Source organism: Triturus cristatus, chromosome 9 (genome assembly GCF_964204655.1).
Source record: "Triturus cristatus chromosome 9, aTriCri1.1, whole genome shotgun sequence".
NCBI classification, from domain to species: domain Eukaryota; kingdom Metazoa; phylum Chordata; class Amphibia; order Caudata; family Salamandridae; genus Triturus; species Triturus cristatus.
In genome coordinates this window covers 576,335,295-576,351,219 of record NC_140592.1, presented here as the reverse complement: position 1 = coordinate 576,351,219, position 15,925 = coordinate 576,335,295, and positions in this window count along the sequence as shown.

Here is a 15,925-nt window from a genome sequence, read left to right as displayed (position 1 = left end):
GGGTGGGGGTCTCTGTCTGACTGTGCCTGGGGGAGGGTGTCCGGGTGTGAGGGGCACTCCCCTCTGTGTGTGGGGACTTCCTCTTCCCCTTGTAATCAGGATTTGCAGGGTCAGTGGGGAAGAGGCCATGGTCAGAGAGGAAGAGCTTCTGGGGGGATGGGGTTGCAGGTGAGGCAAGGGAAGGGGGCTGGGAGGGAGAGGTCTCAGAGGACTGCAGAGTGGTTGTGGATGACTGTGTGTGTGTCTGCAAACCAGCCCCTGTGAGTGTGGAATCAGTCCCCTGTGCTTGCTTGTGTGCACATCTAGACCCAGGTTTGGGGGTTTCTGTGCTTGGTACAGGTATGGTGTTAGGAATCGTGGGTGGTGCAGGGGTAGGAGGGGTGCGGGACTGTTGGAGGAGGGACAATGCTGCCGTCAGGGAGGAGGCCACAGACTGATTGGTCCTCTGTAGGGCAGACATGCCTGAGGAAATGCCCTCCATGAATGATACCAGTTGTGTCAACAGACCTGTGTGTGCATGGAGGACCTTTCACTTGTGGCTCAATTACCAAAATACTTTCCTCAATTTCACCATGGAAACTAGTAAACTCAGCTTGCCATTTTTGAACCCCCGTGTCTTTCCTTTTGACAACGGTTTGGCTAGTGAGTTGTACACCAAACCTATGGCGAGAAATTCCCTTTTGTCCTATGACAGCTTTCATCCTAAGTCACTCCGTGCAGGGTTACCTTTTGGGCAATTCTTGAGACTAAGGCGGAACTGTTCCACTACTGATAGTTTTAAGGAGCATGCCGCTGTCCTGTCTCGTAATTTGAAGGCTCGCCAGTACCCCTCCAATTTGATTCGCCGATCATATAAACGAGCTAGTAACAACAACCGAGAGGCTTTACTTGAGCCCTCGCCACCGAAGCCCCCTCTGGACAGACTGAACTGCGTACAAACGTTCAGTACTCAGTCGAACCAACTACAGAAAATCATACGCAAACACTGGCGCATTCTGAATATAGGACAGGTACATCTAGCTCCTCCACTATTTTCGTTTAAGAGAAGCGCGAATTTTCGTGATACTTTGGTTCACACACGTCCGAGAAATACAATGGCCTCTACGACTAATTCTCTTTGATATTTGCCACAGGTCCAGGGTCATTATGCTTGTGGTAATTGTGTGGTTTGCGTACATACGCAACATACCACAGAAATTGACATTGGAACAAGCAAACCTTGGAGACAGTTGAAACATACAAACTGTAACACCGAAAGAGTAATTTATCTGATCACTTGTCCTTGCGACAAGAAATATGTGGGGATGACCACCAGGAAGGTCAAGATGCGAATAATGGAACACAAAAGTACCATTAGATGCCAGAGACAGGCGACACGTCTAACCAGACATTTTTTGGATCTAAAGCACAGGCCTGAAGACATAAGGTGGACGATACTCGAACAGCCTTTTATTCCGTCCCATGTCAATGACATTTCCAAATTCTTGTTTAGGAAAGAACAACGTTGGGTTTTTAAACTGAACAGTGACCAGGTGGGGCTGAATGAGGCTATTCCCTGGACTTCACTGTGAGAGTGCTGTGTCCTGTTTACCTCGAGGCCTCGAGGTATCTACTTGACTCATGATGGCATCATTGCGGATCTTGTGCTGTGCCTGATACCTTAACTTTTTGAATGTTTTTGTCATCATCGGTTCACTATATATCTGAGAACCATATATCCAGGGCTGTTGGCTGTTGTTAGGCTACATGTTATGAGATTGTATCCACTTCGCTCTGGCGAATATCTCTGCCACGATATACCATATGGCCCATCGGTCTGTTTCTCTTTTTCATTTTTGCTCCCAACCTGATACATTGCACGTTGGTGGTTTTGTTGTCCCCCCTTCGTTTACATTTGGGATGTACAGGATGATGTCCCTCTAGTGTCCGTTTTATTGAGTTTGACAATAGGGAGTCATTCCAGCATCATGAGGGATTGAGGCATAAAAATTCACACTTTTTGCTAACTTGATCGCTCTCGATCCATTCCTACGATGCTTTCGAAAACACGATCCTTTTTAAGCACCGTCGGAGTTTTCACTCGTAGTCAGTGAAGGTTAGTGTAGCACGTCTAGAATCTGACGCGCTCGTAGGAGGGTTTTGCTGATTCAACTACATTACCCGACATGCTCTTTTGGCATGCTCAACACCACGCTCGATGCTGTAACTCCCTAGCCATGTGACAAGGGTCACGCGCGGGATTGGCTCAGCGATGTGGGTGTGACTCAGCGAGGCCTCAAGGCCGGTATGCTTACACTGTTCCGGTTACCACTCGGAACAATCAGGAAGAAGGTCCGGGGTAGCGACGGACAGGTAAGCATACCCTGAATTGTAGGCTGTAGTTCACATGTTTTGAGGCTGTATCCGCATCTCGGACACTCCTCCCAAGGCTTCTTCTTTTGTAGACCCGTTTGGCCAGTGCTGGGCTTTCATTCGTTGGAATCACTAGACCTTGGATTTAATGGGGTACATGCTGATGCTTTGTTTGGCGTCCTGTGTAGGCTGGAATAGGGGCACTGGGTAGTGTCATTCGATCCAGTGCTCCGTGTATGCCTTTGCATTGCTAATATTAGAAAAGAAACCCGGTCATACTGTCGAGGAATACGCCATTTGTGGCGCTGCTCCAGTATTTTTGTCAATTTTATTTGATATCACTCTAGTTAGAAGTCGTGCATTTCATCAGCCAATACTTGGGTGAATGCCAGGATCCCCAGCGAGGGGTCCACTATTATATTCTGATTTAAGTCAGTTAACCTACCGCCCTGTCATGTTGCGTGTGTATAGCTAACTATGTTTGTGCTGACGTTAGTGATCAGACAATACCATGTCGTGTTAGTATTGGTCTGCTCCTTTTGTCTTTTAGAGCGCTGCCTCACGCCCTGAGTTGTGACCAGGAGTGTGGGACGTTCCCCGATCATTTGACGGGTAAGGAGGTATTTCAGATCCCGTCCTGGCATACGTTTACTTATGAAATGTTTGCAAGAGTCTACCAACATTTGCTTTCTTGTCCAGCTCTTACCAATGATGTTTGTGTGTCCCTGTTAATACCTTTCACTGTTAAAATAACCCCCTTTGTCTTAACAGGTGACAATTGTACTTCCCTACGGTGCCGCATATCCCCAGATAAGCAGGTACCTATGTAGGTTGTATCGTTCCTTTTAGATTCACGTTTCACAGTTTTTCACATTGCAGTAGTGTTATGTCATGGTCCTGAAGAAAGCCACTGTCATTTTGTTGAGACGCTAGTTGGCTGAAACATGTAGACCTATACCTAGAGGACGTGTTCCTAAATTATTTGCGCACACGTTTTCCTCCAATGTTTTTGCTTTTTTACTTTTGATACCACTGGATAGCGAATAAATATACTTTTCTAGCGGTAATCAATTTTAAACCACTTTTCACACACTGCACTTAGTCTCACTACACTTTTGGCAGCTTCTCTCCATTTTGTGATTGATATCCTCCATTTTACCTCAGTTAAAACATCCTTGAGCTCCTCCTTTTTATAGTAATCAAAGGAGTTGTAGCTCTTTAACCGCACCAGGTGCGGTTATGGGAGGTCCCAGATGATGAAGCATGCCACTTCGGTGGGTGATGGGACTTGGTCCCCTTTGAAAGGACTTCCGCATGTTGGTATGTAGCTGGCGCGTTATGCTTGTGTTTTAGGCAGACTGATATAGACCCACGGACTCTGGTGTTGTTGAAGTCTCAGGTTTTTGGGGATTTGTCCGCGCAGGTCTTTAAACTCCCTAAGACCCTCTATTCAATTGTGTTTTTTCGTCATGGAGGACCTTCAGCATCGACGTCTGCCCTACATGGAACTGTCGAAGTAAGTCCACAGACTCCTCACTCAGGGTAGCAGGGGACACAGAGGCAGGGGGTGCGGTGCCTGGCACAAAGGAGACATGCTCACGAACACTGGAGCCCACAGTGACCTCTGGGATGGGAGCCGATGGGAGGGTGGTGGTGGTGGTGGTGGCGGTGGCGGGGACAGCCTCACGAGCTGGGGTTTGGTGGCTGCTGACACCCGCCTCCACAAGGTAGTCAACCTCAGAGCTGCTGTGGCCCTCAGCTGGGGGTGATGATGCTGACAACTCCTCTGTGTGGCTCCACTCGCCCTCCGTGCCACTGGGTCCACCCGACTCCTCTCCTTCTGTCCCTGTCAGACTCTGTGGCCCCTCCTGGTCTGTAGAGCTGTCCCCTCCTGTGGCTGTGGATGTATCCGGATAGGAATAGGAAGTAAGAGAACAACATCAGTCACCTGCACTGACTGCACACACCACAGTGAGTACATCACATCACAGGGCAAGCCCTGGCATCATCAGCTGAACACAGCTCAAAGTGCCAACACTGTTTAGAATAAGACAATTGTCATTCTCAACATCAACCATGGCAAACATATCCCTCGTTGACTTTCACACATATGTCCGTTGCATGTTGGATGCTAACACACCAATGTGCCAACATGCACCACCCACACATTAGTTGCACATGCAAGTGAACATGTAGGAGTATGTCACTATACACACAGCACATCTCTTGCTACTGACTCAGTACAGGTGTCCGGATGAAGGGATGGGCAGAGACTCATTTCACATGCTTGTGATGCATGCCAGCAACACACACTATGATGTACCATGATGGGCAATGCTACAATGGGGTGCATGGTGCACACTTGAACACAATGCAGGATCACTCATAGCAAGTTCAATGCCATGGCACTGGGATGCCCTGAAAGTCAGTCAACACTGTCCCTGTCACAGGGGCAGGGCATCCAGACAACAACAATATGCACTGACTCACAATCCTAGCTCAGGGGTAAAGCTAGCTCTGCAGATGACCGGCACACTTGCCCATCCCCTGCAAACAACATATCCAGGACCCAGATGACCCCACATCATGCAAATCATACATATGAGTCTCTGCATACACAAATCCCTGTACACTAACACATCACAGTCTGCCATGCATGTAACCCAGCTGCATGAAGGACACAGTTGCATACACCATTGTGCGCTGTCAGATGATCACACACCTAAATGTCACACAGGTCTAGTCTCTCACAGTAACATTGCAGATGTCATGCTGACACTCTGAATCAAGGACACCCCAGTTGTACATAACAACAAGCCACACCCTAATGACAGAGAGGCAGACACCTGAGAGCACATGTCACTAAGCACAACCTGCAATTTCATACACTGGCCAGGTCTACATGAAACAGTGTATGGCCCTGGACAGTAGTCAGGTGGCTAAGCAAGTGTGACATACTTGATATACATAGTCCTGAGGCCCCAACATTGGAGTCCCCTGCTGCATGGGTTTGTTTGGAATACCCCAGCCACATGTTGCGAGTCAGACCAGCAATTGGTACACATCTCAAGGGCACACACAGTTCACATGTCAGATCTCAGGCATTGTGTAAACAATTGACCCACCTAAGTAACACACAACAGAGTCACGGGACCAGATGCTGACCGGTAGCTGAAGCATAGCTGACTGCAGGGACACAGTCCCCTAGTGACACAAGCAACAGACTGTAGGGGCCACACCTGTGGAACAGATGAGGAGGTTGCATCACACAATTGATGGACCTGAGTATTGGACTACAAGACCTACGTAATGTGGAAGTGTGACCAGGCCAAAAGACTGCAATTAGCATGTCAGACATAGTACGCAGATTAGGCATGGATTTAGCCCCTTCCTGCTGCTGTCTGGCCTTCAGCTGCCTATCCAGGTCCGGGACGACCACTGCCAGTATCCGGAGCATGTGGGGAGTCAGGGTCCGGTGTCCGCCCCTCCTGCATGGAGGTGACAGCTTCAGCTGGACTCTAGATATCCTCCGGGTCCAGCCCGAAGGTCCTGCCACCTCTTCTGACAGTTGCGGATCCGGCGCTTGAAGACCCCCACAGAACGAACAGCCCGGGCGATGGTCAGCCAGATCTGCTGCTTCTGGTGGGCATCAACCTGTGAGGATGACAAAGTGAAAAGTACATTAACACACATGCCCCAGATTTGTGCAGCACACATTTGGATGTACATGTCATCATCACAAAGGGAAATGAATTACACAGGTTGTGCAACCATGCGGAAGGAATAATCACCTGCATGTCTGACATGTTAACAATGCCTGGATAGTTTAAGCTTGCAATAATGCACTTTAGCAGCAGGAAACCTATTCATTACATGTACCCACACACTTTGGGGGATGAAAGTAGTCATTGAGAATGCTTACCACTTGTGTGCACACTGCTAGTATTGCTGTTAAGCCAACATGCATAATTAGGAAGTCAGTGGACTGCACACTCACCTGCTCCCCCATAGAGCTTGCTGTACTGTGGAAGGAGCCCGTCCAGCAAGGCCTGGTTCTCCTCCTCAGTGAAGACTGGGGCCCTCTCCAGAGTACGTGCCATAGCAGGAGCCAGAGGATGCAGAGACAGCAGCAGTGGTAGCAGGGATGTGGTCCAGGAGCATGTAGTGCAGGCAAGTGAGCTCCCTGGGGGCCAGCCAACCTTATATCTGTGCTGCAGAGGCAGAATCTGTGCCATGTGTCCCAAGTGATAGGTCCAACACGGTTGCATTCTATAAATCTGGCCAATCCATTTAAAAGTACGACTTGTACACGCCTTCCGCATCTTTCAAATCTTCACCTTCATGGAATACTTGAAATTGAAACATTGTTGTAGGCATTCAACTGAATTTCCAGTGCACGACTCGTACAAGTTTTGAATCTGCATCCGTCTCCACGATAGTCCGGAGCCAATGGGTGCGCCCGGCTCGTTCAACTGACTGTACAATGCGTATTTTGAATATACACATGCACCCGTCTCCATACGATTCAATGGCCTGTCTCGGACCATGCCTTTCCGACGCGTATGCATGATAGTCACCCGCGTCGGACCTCATTGCATTCAATGACAAAGCGTACGCACGGCTCGGACATGACCCGTGCAATGCGTACGCATTGTCACCCGCGTTGGACCTCATTGCATTCAATGACAAAGCGTACGCTCGGCTCGGACATGACCTGTGCAATGCATACGCACTGTCACCCGCGTCGGACCTCATTGCATTCAATGACAAAGTGTACGCATGGCTCGGACATGACCTGTGCAATGCGTACGCATTGTCACCCGCTTTGGACCTCATTAGTGTGACTATTATACGGATGCAACACACATATACTGGCCAGGGACACCTGTGCACACCTACCACACTACAGCATTGGCCACACAGTGTCCCATGGCATGTAAGGCTGCATTCCCTGGGTGTTTGGGGGCCCACATCTGTTTTTTGGCTGGCACTTTGTGTAGCCACTCCCAGGCTGTGCACGTGTACATGGGTCTCTGTGTGTTGTGCAATTGGACAGTAATGGGCATGAGTCACGGACACAGTGTCAGGTTGGATATGTTTAGGACAGGTCACATACACCCTGAGTCCTGGGGGTGATGGCATGTACGTCACAGTGATATTTGTAGCCACAATACTGATGTGCACCCACAGTCTGTGTGCATGTTGTGTCTCAGATGTGTTTGATCAAATGTTCCCAATGGGTGACAGTCTCCACATCCATGTGGTATATGCATCAACCTTGATGGGGTGTGTGTCTAAGAGAAGTACATGTCATGCTGGCAGGAACAACAGTGGCCACTACCTGTGGGACTTACACTTGCCTTGTGGTGTGTACGTGCTACACCATGTCCATTGCTGTGTTGATGTGGCAATACAGGGAGCCTGGGTTTCTGCATGGCAAAGATCTGTGATGCCTGGGAGACATGAGGCCTCAATTGTCACTTTGGTGTGTGTTTGGAACGTTGCAGCAGCCCATGGGTTGGGTGACACACCCAGATGATTGGCCATTGCACTACATGGGACTCATTTGGACATGTGGAATTGAGATGTGAGGTGGTGGTCTTGTAGATGACATACGTGTCCATGACCAACAGCACACACCTCAGTACATTATGTAATGTCATGAACTAGCATGTGATATTGATCGTGGTCATGGCCACATGTGTGGATGAACTGACAATCTTCTTTTGTGGATCTCTGTACTGCAGGGCACCAGGTGTCCATCGGCCGTTCCCAGACCTTGCAATCATGCAGGAACGCGACTGCATCAGACGGTACCGCTTCACCAGGCCACTGATTGCGGAATTGGCGGACCAGTTGGCGCCACATCTGCTACGTGGCCGGACATACCCTACAGCACTGACCCCAGAGGTGAAGGTGATGACAGCCCTGCACTTCTTTGCTACTGGTACCTTCCAGTACACTGTGGCTACTGCTGGTGGGATGTCGCAAACGATGTTTAGTCGGGTGCTACGCGATGTCTTGGAGGGGATGTTGCAATTCCTTGACCTGTATATCAAGTTCCCGAGGCCAGCTGAACTTCCTGAAATCAAGGATGCCTTTTATACACTGGAGAGGATGCCGAACGTTATCGGATCTATTGATGGGAGACATGTTGCCCTGATACCACCACAGGCACATGAGCAGGCATACCGTAACAGGAAGCACTACCATTCGATCAATGCTCTGGTGGTCTGTCTTGCTGACATGTCAATCACACATGTGTGTGCACGGTTCCCTGGTTCTGCGCACAATGGCTACATTATGAGAAATAGTCGCATTGCAACGCTGATGTCACAGATGCCAGCTCAGCATGCCTGGCTTGTCGGTGTGTACTGACTGTTTCTCATTGTGTGTGTTTGTCACTGTTGTATTCCGCAGTCCTACAAAACTCAGCTACTTGTTCATTTTTATGTGTGTAAGTGACTCCGGATACCCCAACATGCCGTGGTTGCTGACACCCCTCAGGAATCCTGTGACACCAGCCGAGCTGCGCTACAATGAGGGACATGGTCGGAGTAGGTGCGTGATTGAGCGGACATTCGGCCTCCTGAAAAGCCGCTTTCACTGCCTGAACAAGACCAGAGGGGCCCTCCCATATGAGCCTGCAAAGGTGTGCAAAATAATCCTTGTCCGCTGCATGCTACACAACATGGCGGTGCGGAAGGAGGTGCCTCTCATCCAGGATGACGATGACAATGACCAACGTCCGGCAACTGTGGAGGATCCCGGCCTGGGCCAAGATGCCAGTGATGATGAAGATGATGGTGACGTCCGCTCACAGCTCATCAACAACTTCTTCACCTGAATGTGAGTTTCCAGGGTTGTTATGTGAATGTATGGAGGTAGCCTGGAATGTGTTGTGCCAGCTCTGTTGCTGTCTGAGTGTGTCTGTGTGCCTCTTGACTGGATGCGTGCTGTGATCTGTCCATTCAGGTGGTGTGTACTCCACAATAGGGTAGTACAGCTAACTAGTGTTTGTGTAGGTGTCTTGCAACATGTTTTGTGCATGTGTATTGCATTTCTCTCCTGTTCTTCTGTACTTTTGACTGTATCTTGTCTGTCCTTCCCAGGGTACTTTGCCTGTTGTGTGGTCAACACTGACCCCCAACACCCAGAAGCCAACACCAGTGTGGAAGTTACAATTCCCATCAACTGATGTATCACACGTCCCTGGACTTCCATTCTCCAACACATTGGGAGTGTGTGTCCACTGTTATGTAGAATTACCGTGCAACTAGTGTGGAATAAACGTGTTGCTGATGTGTAATGAACCTATGATACGCTTTGTTATGTGCGTTGTCTATCTTCCCACATCTGAGTGACATCTGCTTACCTCACCTGTGGACTTGTTATCACTGACTTGGGTTGGTGTTGTGTCTGTGCATGCCAATGAGTTTCATGTCAACATCATTGTGTGTGATGAGTAACATGGCCATGGTGAGTATGTTTTGTGTTGCCATAGTGGTGTATCTCCCTCACATGTGTCACATCCCCATGACTCACCTTACATTGGTCACATTGTTGCAGTATTTGGCATGCACTGTGTTGTGTAGCAGATCAACATCTCCCTGAACATGACAAGTTGGAATCACAACAGAGGCAAGTATGGTGTACTGGTGAGTTTATTTACAAACATGTGTGAGGGAAGTGCACAGGATGGTGGGTACTGTACAGTGGTTTGGGAATCCAAAGTTCACATTGGAGTTGGAAGTGCTGGTAGATGAAATGTCCAGACTAAAGTCCACAGTCATCTGATACATTGGCCCAACATGAACCCTCCATGTCATGTGGGCGAGTTGTGTGCGATTGGACAAGGTGAACGGGTTGCGCACAAAGAACATTGTCCAGAACAGGTTTAGAGGCCCTGGGGGATGTGCTGGGACATCTGCCTCTCACATCTCCTTCTTCGGACGACCCCTCTTCTTCCAGGGGGGGGGGGCGGATCCTCATGTGCAGGCCTCTGCGGTGCAGGGGACTCTCTGCCAGAGTCCTCCTCCCTCCCTGTGGCGCTGGCAGATGGTGTTGCGACAGATGTTGTGGGCACACAGGGGGGTGTGGACAGGTTGGTGTTGATCTGGCGGAGGCATTGTAGTATGTCACAATGCACCGCAGTAATGTCATCCCACTTGGCCTCCATGCGGGCATGGTGGGCGACCTGCTCGTGTTGCATGTCCTTGAGGATCCCCACTACCTGGCCAAATCCTCCGGTGCTATCCTGGTACGCATCTAAGATGTGTGCCAGGTGGGGGTCATCATGCAGTCCAGACCCCTCTGCAAGGCGCGCCCTGTGCCTCCCACCCCTCCCAGCACACCTCTCTACACGGGCAGGACCAGCGGCGGGACGCACAGGTGACACTGGGACCCCTTGGGTGGTGTTGCTGGTGGTTTTTGCTGTAGCTTCTGGGGGGTCCTGTGTCCCTGTACTGTGGTTGTGGATTGGCCTTGGTCTGTCAGTGTTGGCGGGTGTGCCCTTTCGGTGTCCAGATGCTGGAGGCGTGGGTACAGGAGGGGCAGATGATGATGCTGTTGGTGCTGCATGATGGCTCACACCGGAGGGGCCAGGTTGGTCATCGTCTTCCGAAGAGGACAGTAAGAGAGTCAGACCAGATAGCTCAGTGTCCACCAGAGTCTGGGACTGGGTATCCTCATCGTTTGGTGCTGGGTGCCCAGCACCACCTGTGTTTGGAAGAGACACACAATGTGATTTATGTTTCTAAATGCATCGTTGGTTCACAAACATGACATTTTCTACTTTTCGAACAGATGCCTGCCTGTACACTGCTTTTTCCCAGCTTGTCACGGACAGAGTTTGATATTGTTGTTGGCCATTTTCCAGCATGGCCTTATGCTCCCCACGACAGAGCCCAGTGTCAGACATCTTGTCAGTCCCTTCCCACTCTCTGTGAGGCGAGTATGGTTCAGTTTGATCTTGCTGGGCCATGTGGATGGGTGTAGGTTGTCTGTGACTGCGAGTCCCATCATACTCTTGGCTAGACCCCCATTCCCAGCATGCCCATACTTCCTCCCTCTTGACTCTGCTTCCCTGTGAGGGGGTGTGACAGCAATGGAAAGATGGATGACTGTGAAGTCCTGATGTTTGTTGTTGGCCATTTCCCAGCATGGCCTTGTGCTCCCCACAACAGAGCCCAGTGTCAGACATCTTGTCAGTCCCTTCCCACTCCCTGTGAGGTGAGTATGGTTCAGTTTGATCTTGCTGGGCCATGTGGGTGGGTGTAGGTTGTCTGTGACTGCGAGTCCCATCATACTCTTGGCTACACCCCCCTTCCCAGCATGCCCATACTTCCTCCCTCTTGACTCTGCTTCCCTGTGAGGGGGTGTGACAGCAATGGCAAGATGGCTGACTTTGAAGTCCTGATGTTTGTTGTTGGCCATTTCCCAGCATGGCCTTGTGCTCCCCACAACAGAGCCCAGTGTCAGACATCTTGTCAGTCCCTTCCCACTCCCTGTGAGGCGAGTATGGTTCAGTTTAATCTTGCTGGGCCATGTGGGTGGGTGTAGGTTAATCAAAACATCAAGTGTATAAGGGTCTAAGGGAAAAGTTGAATGACCTGCCACAGTTCTATTCACCTAATCCTACAATATCAAAAACAAGTGGAACTGGGGGTCTAACAAAAACCATATGTGTATGGTGTTATGTACAGCTGTGTCTGTCAAAAGATGACAAGTCAAGGAGTAGAGAAAGGAGAAAAAGAGACAAAAAGAAACAATCAAACGAGGACCCTAGAGTAAAGCTTGGATACCCATCAATTGTCTATGTGATCAAGCCTATCATCTGGTCATCCAATCCAAAGAAAGATATATCTCTTGATCATAGAGAATATCTTATAGGGAATGAGCCCACTCAATCAGGTCCAAGATCAGCAAAGGATCGGAGCAACGAGATCATATGTATTTGGTGATAGATCAATTGAAGGAAGTGCAGTGCTTGAAAAGAAACAAGTGGTGTGTTAAAATAGAGTTATGAGAAAAACGCTACTAGTTTAATATGAAAAAAAGATCTCACACTCTAACTAAAAACAACAGTGCAACGAGCAGTGTTCAACAAATAACTGCTGAATGAAAAGGTCGACATGTTTCAGACATACGGGAACTCATTCTCCCAAAGGCTTTCTTCAGGAGCCCAGCTGTCAAATATATGCTACTGCATTAGTGTATCAAAAGAAAAATAGTGATAAAGTGTGCTTATCACACTATTAACTTAAGGTTGGATTTAATACAACCTCAATGTGATCTCCGCTTCAAAGGATGCAGTAGGCATCTGTCAAAAAAACATATAAGAAATGTTGTTTTAATCTCCAAATAATGTCATCAAAATAATTCTACTCCAAACTGTACACTTTGAGCACACCCATTGTATGTGAATGCTTACCCATATTGATCGAGGAATGGACCTCACCTCGCCTGGAACCTTACTCAGGACTAAGAGGCCCCGCTCTATATGGAAAAGACAGAGGTCGCTTACAGTAATCAAACTCTTTTAGTAGCATAAGAAAACTGTTTTGACTCTGTGCAGGTGCTCTCTAAACAAAGTAACTAACACCTCTACACCCGGTGTATGTATTCTCAGTATTCACAAACATACAAACAAATGTGAGAGAACTGCCCGGTCTTCGTACAAAAGTCATTAATAGGTAAGGATTTAAAAGGTGGTGAGTTGGCCACATGTTAATGATAAAAATAACTAAAAATAAAAATAAAACAATAAAACTAATACTGAATGCCCAATGTAAAGGTCAGATGTACAATAGTTCATGTACAGTAAAACGGGACTGCAAACCTCATTTTTCTGTTTAATATATGCGCTTGGTTCGTAAGTTATAAGACCAACTGAAAGTCTCTATGTTCTAATTATCCAAGATAGCGAATCACTGCTCTACTCGATCAGAAGATGGATAATCGTTATGTTTAGAAACAAACAAACAACCAACAAAAATCTCAAGGGGCAATCTCCCTGGATATGTACATATCTGAACTTAGTGACGAGTTCTAGGCAGTGTAAGAAACGTCCATAGTCTTACACACTCAGACAGCGCATGTATACCACTAAACTAGGCTACGCAAACAGTTACATGCCGAAATGGTCACAGTAAATCAAAGTGTCCTCACCTATCCGTCGTTGCCTCGAAATGGCATCTGAGTCAGGGAATGGAGGTGAAGCAGACAAGCTCCGAGCGCGCTTAAGTACACAAAGGCAATCCAACGCACACGCGAGCACAGCCGTTCATCAATCACACATGACCACAGGCTCACGGTGATCACGTCATCAAAACTACAAAATGACGTCATAAAAATGGCGTCTGTAGTTCGTTCCAATTTGTTATTGTAAATAGAACGAGATTAGAGGCGTATCTTGCCTGAATCAATATGAAATGTACATGAATATTCTGCCATTCGCTATTTCAAGGTATAGAGTGTCTAAACAGCGGGGCAAAGTTAGCGACAGAGCAGGACATTATTCTGACAATAAATACAAGTACATGCTAAAGATTACCCCTCTTGTAACGGATGATAAATCTTGTGGTGGCACTAAGACTTTTATAAGAAGGTCAATATTTTTTGTGTATGTGACTTACACCGCTCAGTCCTCTAGTCGCTACTAGAGCAATTAAAGCCAACATTCAGGTAGTATATGCATATATGTATATATCCACAAGTTGCTCAAAATGTGGGGAAAAAGGTTAAGTTGGACATCTTTAAGGCCCAGTGATGTTGGTATATATTTCTCAATATCACAAAAAGGGGGACAGGGGAACAAGTGAGTGCAACCAAATCTTTTCCATCTCAACAATATAAGACATACCCTGCTCAATCATAATGACCTTCTTAAGTTATTAATACAGTGCAACTGATCATCTGTACTGTTCCCATAGATCGTATAAAATGTAGAAAAAACTGCAATGGTTATATCCATAACCATCACTGGACTAGTAAAGAAACTACACTCGCTGAAAATAGATGTATTATCCTTACAAACCAGATGATAGTTTACAAAGTTGTCCACGGGATGTCATCATTAAGACCCCTAACATCACTATGGAGTTTAAAAACCCATTTATGTTCCTTAGTGAACAGATATTTAGAAATATCACTAATGTGAGTTGGTATAATGGGTTTTTCAAGGACTGTCCCCTTGAAACCATCTGTCTGGTGATTGTTATCAAGAAAATGTCTTGTTAGTCTTGTGAAGGATTTCTTACATCTGAAAGAGCTTTTGTGTTCTAACATACGAATCCTCACATCGTGGGTTGTCATTCCTACGTACTTGCACTGACATGGGCAGGTAAGTAAATAGATAAAATTATCACTATTACAATTAGTGAATTTTGTTTGCATCCATGGTCTATTCGTGCCTATGTCGATGGAGGTGGTATGTGTTGTATGTGGGCAAATCGAACAATTCCCACAGGGAAAGTGACCTGTCACTGCAGGGAGATCCCATAGAGTCCCTACTGCTCTCTGAGGAATAGGTTTGGGGCGTGTATGCACTAGCCGATCTCGTATGCTCCCTGATCTCTTGAACGAAAACAGAGGAGGGGCAATTTTAGCATCACAAGAGCTGAGAATACGCCAGTGTCTACGGACACTCTTTTGCATCCCATTAGCCATGGTGCTGAATGTACTGACAAAAGTCAAACGTTCAAGAGCTGGTTTGTCAGTAGCTGGTTCCAAAAGCGCCTGACGGTGGTTGTTTTTAGCCCGCTTAAGAGAACGTTTGACCAATTGGCGGGGATAGTGCCTGGCAACCAATTGTTCAGTTAGGGCATTAGCATGTGTTTTGAAAGTACTATCAGTGGAACAATTCCTGCGAACTCGCAGGAACTGACCAAAGGGAAAATTATCCCTTAGTGACTTGGGGTGTTGGCTGTCATATCGTAATAGAGAATTACGTGCCATTGGCTTTCGGTAAACCTCACTTTCTAGCCCTGTAGAGGTGGCAAAAATCGACAGATCAAGAAAAGCTAACCTATTTTTATCGATTTCAACTGTAAAATTCAAAAATTGGTTTCTATTGTTCAGCCATTGATGAAAGAGAAGTATAGACTCTCTATCACCTCGTCACACTACCAACACGTCATCTATATAACGTTTCCAAAGACGAATAGATGAAAGAAAAGGATTGGTAGATGTAAAAATATGTTGCTGTTCAAAAGAGTGTACGTACAGATTGGCCAGACTTGGCGCAAAAATACTGCCCATGCTGGTACCGGAGACTTGTAAGAAAATCCTATCTTCAAATCTGAAAAAATTGTCTTTCATGGCTAGTGTAGCTAGAGCCAAGATAAAATGAACTGGGGTGATGGAATTCAGTTCAGTTTCATGTAAAATGGAAGCTACTGTATCCAAGGTTTCGTCTTGGGGAATCGAGGTGTATAATGCTTCGACATCGAAGGAGACTGAAAAGTCTCTCTGCGTGTCAAACTCAATGGTTGGTAGCAAGCGCAAAACATCTTTTGTATCTTGAAGATACGTGGGCATCTTGCTCACAATAGGTCTCAAGAAACAATCTACA